Below are 6,813 nucleotides of genomic sequence, written 5' to 3'. Positions count from 1 at the left end.
ATAACTCATTATTAACTAGATAATTTGTATACAGCAGCGTCACTGATAATAACGGTGACCACTGCAGTAGTCATTATCTCTGCCCGTCGTACAGGTTGACTTTTCTCAACGAATATACGTTTCGAAACGACATAGAGTAAATACTTAATACGAAACAACAAAGGTATTAGTCATTGTCAACATAAATTGTGAATTACGTATTGCTGCTACGGATTAACGTGCTTACATGAAGTAATAAATGCAATCAAAGACCCAAAATACAGTTAGAATTTACTGAGGTCGTAGTGAATATCAGGTAAGAAGCGAATTGAAATTGCATTTGCTGTCACTATAAGCAAGTCACAGGGACAAAAGTTTCAAAACGCAGGATCATATTTACCTTATCCATTCCTTACTTGCAGGCAGTTGTATGTAGCCATTTCAGGACTAACTAAATCAACTAACATTTTCGTATCCCTTAAGGAAAATCAAAAATAAAAAGTCCATGAAGCTCAAATTCTTATACGATGTATCGTTTACAATGAGGTATTCTAACGCTCTGGAAAGAATTTCGTTCAAATTTTCTTTGTGGAAATATATAGAAAAGGGTGCGTCATAAAATGATGATTATTATTTCGCTTTTTTGGTTTATTTTTAAAGATTTTTTCAGTTCACACAACTATCCTTATCCCAAATACTGCCGTTATTTAAAACTATGAAGCGTCCGATCTTACCCGTCGGCTTTGACCCGTGACGTAAGCGTGTTGTGGTGTGTGACGTCATTACGGCGCGGAGTTTGATTTGCGATTGTGGCGTGTTTGTAGATGTCTTGTTTTTGTTTGTCGTGCTCTCTGGTGGTGTGTTCATGGTTTTCGTTTGTTTCGTTTGTTTCGTGTGGTGGGGTCAGTTTTCTGTTGCTCAGGTGTTGGATTTGAAGCGGAATTTCTATTAGTGAGTTAATGGTTAATTTAATGCTCATTGCTGTACGTCGGGTGAGTTTGTTATTGAGTGTATTTGGTTGTGGTTTTTTGTTCAGGAATGGATATGAAAGACCGCCTTAACAGTGTTCGGTTGAGGGCGATGATGGGGGAGACAGCTTTAGAGCTGATTAAATTTCTTCAGCTATTTGGCTTAATTGCCGAGGTCGTGAAGTGCGGTGTGTGCCGTGAACCTATGAAATTGGTTAAAGTTCCGGACTCTCGAACCAGGGACGGATACATGTGGTGTTGCTGGAAAGATGGCGTATGGCGTTCTGTAAGGCGTGGTACCTGGTTCTAGAAGTCTAGATTGGCCATGCGTGAGATTGTGCTTATTACGTATTATTTTTGTTATAGTTGCGGGCAGAGTTTTTGCGCGTTTGAGACTGGTGTGAGTGAGAGGACTGTTTTAGACTGGTATTCCTTTTGTCGTGAGGTGTGTTCCGAATTTATTAAGTACAGGGGTAAGTTGGGTGGGCATGGGGTGCTTGTGGAGGTGGATGAGTCGCAGTTTGGTAAAAGGAAGTATGGGAGGGGGAAGTCTGTGGCTGGTCTTTGGGTGTGGGGGGCTGTTGTTCAGGGGGGTGGGGGTACTGAATGTGTTTTTAGGGTTGTGGAGGGGAGGTCGAAGCCTGAATTAGTGGGGTTAATTGAGGAGTATGTAGAGCCGGGGTCCACAGTAGTTTCAGATGCGTTTTCTTCATATAGGGGGTTGGGTGAGAGGGGATTTAATCATTTAGTAGTGAACCACAGTCTAGAGTTTAAGAATTATGATACTGGGGCTTGCACTAACACAATTGAGGGGATGTGGGGAGCGGTTAAGTCAGTTCTTGGGAGGGGGAAGAGGCGCTCTTCCAACCTTCAGTCTCATTTAGATGAGTACTGTTGGCAGAAGAGTGTCCCAGAGGGCTATTGCATTCTTCGGGTTTTTTTAAGGGCTGTGGGTAAAATGTATAGACCGAAAGTGGTTAGTTAGGGTGGGCTGGGTAGGTGGGTGGGTGGTTTATTTTGTTGTATAGTGTTTGTGTGTTGTATTTTGGAGTTGTGGGGGAGGGGGTTGACGTTTGGGTGGATTGGGTTTTTATTTTAGTTCAGTATTTTTTCGTTGGTGTGTGTGTGTGTGTTTTTGTATGTGTGTGTGTGTGTGTGTGTGTGTGTGTGTGTGTGTGTGTGTGTGTGTGTGTGTGTGTGCGTGCGTGCGTGTGTGCATTTGTGTGTGATTGTGGTGGCCAATCTAGTTTGTGGAGCTGGAACTTTTTTGAGGTAAGTTCCGTTTTTTTTTTTGGTTATTTATGTATGTTTTGTGTATTGGGTATAGGTTGGAAACATCCGATCTCACGCGTCGGCTTTGACCCGTGACGTAAGGGACCTACACATTGATCTGTAGCGTAGCCCTGAATACGAGGTTAGGTTGGGAGTTTTTTTTTGGAATGCGGCCGCGGCAGCGGCCGCCTATGATTCGAAAATATTGATTTGACACTAATGAACATGTATACGTAATATGAAGCAATTTGATGAACATATTGATCTGTAGCGTAGCCCACTTGAGGTTAGGTTGAGAGTTTTTTTTTTGGAATGCGGCCGCGGCAGCGGCCGCCTATGATTCGAAAATATTGATTTGACACTAATGAACATGTATACGTAATATGAAGCAATTTGATGAACATATTGATCTGTAGCGTAGCCCACTTGAGGTTAGGTTGGGAGTTTTTTTTTGGAATGCGGCCGCGGCAGCGGCCGCCTATGATTCGAAAATATTGATTTGACACTAATGAAGCCTGTGGGGGGATGGGGGGGCACTGCAGACTCCCCCCACCGCATAACGACACATGATGATCAAATTTTGAAAAAAAATGAAAAATTTTTTCCGTACCTGCTAAACTGCATAAGTGCCGATGTATGTAGGTGTAAGGGAAGCTTTCGTTTCTTAGTTTTCTATTGGGGGATGTGATCGGTAGGTTCTGTTGAGCTATATAGGTTAAGGGAAGTGTCCGATTATGGATAGGAATGTGTTTTTTGGTATTTGGTCAGTTTTGTGATGTTGATTTATTTCGTTGTTTTGCGTGGTTTTGAATGGCGGTCGGTGGCTACATTTCTGTATATTTAGTTTCTCCGCACCCAAAAACCCCTAATTTCCCACGCTTGTCCCGTTACAGTCATCAGGCTTTTTGTGAAACTTGTGTATTTCAGTGTTTACAATACGTATGCGATGTTTTTATATCCGCCATATTGGAATTGTTTATAGTCGTTTCCGCGGTATTTGTGACGTCATGGGTCAAAGCCGACGGGTAAGATCGGACGCTTCTGTATTTCCTTATTTCGCTTTTTTGGTTTATTTTTAAAGATTTTTTCAGTTCACACAACTATCCTTATCCCAAATACTGCCGTTATTTAAAACTATGAAAGCGCTAAAGTTTCGTACAAGGCCCTTGATGAATAATAATGCCCAGTCGCATCGAAAAGCACTGTTGGGGGTTCTCTTGCAGTGAGAGGATATTTGGCGAATGGGCTGGCCTGTCCGTTGTCGTAACGTAAACCCCATCGAACATGTGTGAGATGCATTAGGGAAACGTATTGCAGCATATCCTGCTGGTAGATGAATCAAACGCCCTGGCCTTCATAAATCGGCATAAACAACGAAACCTGTAACGTAAACACACCCACAAAACGTAAAGCAGTTTCATTTGAAAGGTCTTTTTTGGTTTAAACAGTTTGTTTCGTAGATGTATCAAATAAGATATCTACAAAATCAGTACCTACTTACATGAATACGATACTTCGCAACGATGTGTCAGTTTAATGAAAGGTAGACCTATCATTACATGACAATTCTTCCAATCACTTATTTATACCTAAAAATCGTCTACTGAGTAGGAGCTGTCATTCATAGATTCTTTTAGTTTGATTTTAAATGCTGGTTGGCTATCTGTCAGGCTTTTAATGCTTTTTGGTAAATGACCAAAGATTTTTGTAGCAGCATATTATTTATCCCATACATTACAGCTTATTATCTGGAAACTAACATAGGCCATACAACTACCTTTTTGCAAATGGTATTCAGTATCTGTTTCTGATATTCGTATGTTTTGTAACTGGGAAGTACAAAATAAAACTAAACTCTGATGAGAAATCAAACCCCTAACTTGTTTTTGCAAATTGTTCTTTAAAATAATAATTCACCCCTTTTTTGTACCAAAGTCAGATTTAATCCAGGATAGCAAAAATCATCCTTTCTTCTTATGTAGTAGCAATGCACATTGCCATTGCTTTTGGAGTGGGAAGGGTTATTGGTAATAAATAAATAAATAAATAAAATATATATATATATATATATATATATATATATATATATATATTTTTTTTTTTTTTTTTTTTTTTTCTTCAAAGTGCTTCGAACAGATGCGTGTGTGCGCAGTAGGCTTGAAATCTTTTCGTTTCACTGCCTGTATCCACATCTGCCTGCGCCCTTCGTCCTTTGGAAATCTATACAAAAGAGAAAAAGCAGCTTTGTAGCTTACCATTTCAAGAAATATATACAATTGCAATGTACGCCTGGAAACACACACAGCACTTCAAACCGCCAATTTACGTAACTGTGGCGTTCTGGGTAAGGATATGATACACACAATAGCTTATCAGTATTCAAGAAATGCCGCTAAATTAAACTAATAATACTTACACGTGAAATTTAATGTTACTTCCCTTCACAAAACGATCGGTACAACCATAAGCACAACAGGATACCACCATTGTTTTGCCAATAGTCACGTGGTATAGCAGTAGAGATGTTGGTGCCACGAAGGCCCTGGCACAAAAACTTATTACCAACCTTACGGTCAGCATAGGGGGACGCAATAGAGCATGCACTGTCATCAGTGATTATCACACATTCCATTAAGAGCCATGTCCCGCCATTTGTAAACCTGGGGACCATCATGAAACGCGGACACTTTAGTCTACATTCTACTTTGAATGAAATTGTTGTTTCTAGTCTTCTCATTGCGCACTTCTTTCACTGACCTCCACTACACTGTAGCAGTTCTTTATATGAGTGGCCCACATTTCATTGAACCATATTACTTGGCAGAGACACATCTCGCAAAAATTACGAACTTTTTGTCCATGATGTTTGCACAACAGCTATATTGCCATGACTTGATACACAAATAGCCAAGATATTGCAAAACATCATTCACAATAAGATTCTACGCAGCTTTTGTGTTTCCCCGTTCAATCGCGATCACAAGGCCATCTGCAACTATCTACCACAACACCAAGAATAGCCCATACGCAGTCATATAGTGATGATAGCTCTACATACAAGTCCTGTTGTGAGACATGACACAGGAGTATGACATAATTTTTGTTCACCTCATCGCATCTGGACCCGCAGTTATCATCACGATTCAAAATTAATTTTTGTACATAAAATACCTCCTACATGATAGTACATCATTTTATTTAGCAACATCAGTTGAAGTAACAATAAATCTCATTGCACCTCTGAGGTAGTGTCATCTTGAGCTACACCTGCATGAATACTCTGTAAGTCACCTTTAAGTGTCTTGCAGAGGGTTCATCAAAACACTTTTACTATTCCTCTACCGTTCCACTCTGTAACAGTGAATGGGAAAAACGGACTTTGCTGAAAAGATATCACTGCTCTGAAAAACAGTTTTGTTTTAATGAATGGAATCATTAGTCATCTATCATGTCCATCTCTCTCTCCCCGAATTTTTGATAATACCAAATGAGCTGCCCTTCTCTGAACTTTTTCAATGTCCTCTCGTCAATCCCATCTGGAAAGGGTACCATACTGCACAGTCATACCATAGCAGAGGATGGACAAGCATAATGTAGGCAATCTCCTTAGTAGACCTGTTGCATCTTCTAAGTGCTCTGCAAGTAAAATGAAGTCTTTGGTTTGCCTCCCCCAAAATATTATCTATGTGATCATTCCGATTTCAGGAACATTGCATCATAATTATGAACAACACAGGCACTGCAATATTGTAACCATCCACCGACACTTAGCACGTGGCTTTCAGTTAAAAATGTCACCCCTGTATGGCAATATACATAGTTAACATATGAATGCCAGTTGCAAATGCATGGCTGTGGGTCACACTCAGATAGCCTAATTATAAAGTGACCACTCCTGATAAGTGGGAAATCCACATTTGAGTCCTCGTACAGCACAAATTTTCATTATTGTCATTCAGTTATACAGCTGATGGTTGTCCATGCTGTGCCTGTTCCTTTTCACATGCGTGCATGTCTAAAGGAACATGCATTGTACTTCAGAACAACAAAGCCACTGCAATATTTTATTTATCCACCAATACTGGGCTAGTGACTTTCAACTAAAATATCTCTCCTGTATGGGAATATACATAACAGATGAACAAGTGCAGATTGACAACATATGGAAGTTTGGGTCTAGCCATGGAGAATGCTTGGGTAGCCTAATGGTAAACTGACAGCTATTAATAAGCCAGAAACCTGCCGCAAGTCTAGGTCAATCAAAAAAAAATTTTCATTGTCATTCCATTATACAGCTAATGTTTGTCAATATTTGCATCTACAAATACATTTCATGTACTCAGTTCTATCCTATGGTATAATCTGCAACTTGTTGAAGTTTAAATGAAAAAAATATTATTGCTACAGAAGTTGAAATAAGAACATTTTGTCAAGTTGACAATTAAATTTCTTGAAGAAGCCTCTTCAGGGAGCTAAGAATTCATATACTTACATGTCAGTACATATAATCCATACTGGTATTTCTGGTTCATGATAAAAAGTTAATTTAGGATGAATTCATAAATTCACTAACACAATATTAGAATTAAATACA

General features: G+C 39.5%; 1 long non-coding RNA gene across 3 annotated transcripts in view; it reads left to right on the top strand.

Moving 5' to 3' along the window:
* Window positions 1-95: 95 nt before the first annotated feature.
* The window catches only part of LOC124712542, a 78,904-nt gene continuing 72,186 nt past the window's right edge, over window positions 96-6,813 (top strand). For all 3 annotated transcript variants that reach the window (XR_007005595.1, XR_007005594.1, XR_007005596.1), the window contains exon 1: window positions 96-295. This is a non-coding gene — a long non-coding RNA (uncharacterized LOC124712542). The remainder of the gene's footprint in view (window positions 296-6,813) is intronic.

Source organism: Schistocerca piceifrons, chromosome 8, assembly GCF_021461385.2.
Source record: "Schistocerca piceifrons isolate TAMUIC-IGC-003096 chromosome 8, iqSchPice1.1, whole genome shotgun sequence".
NCBI lineage: Eukaryota > Metazoa > Arthropoda > Insecta > Orthoptera > Acrididae > Schistocerca > Schistocerca piceifrons.
The sequence above is the reverse complement of the archived record's forward strand: the minus strand, read 5'-3'. Positions and strand labels throughout refer to the sequence as shown.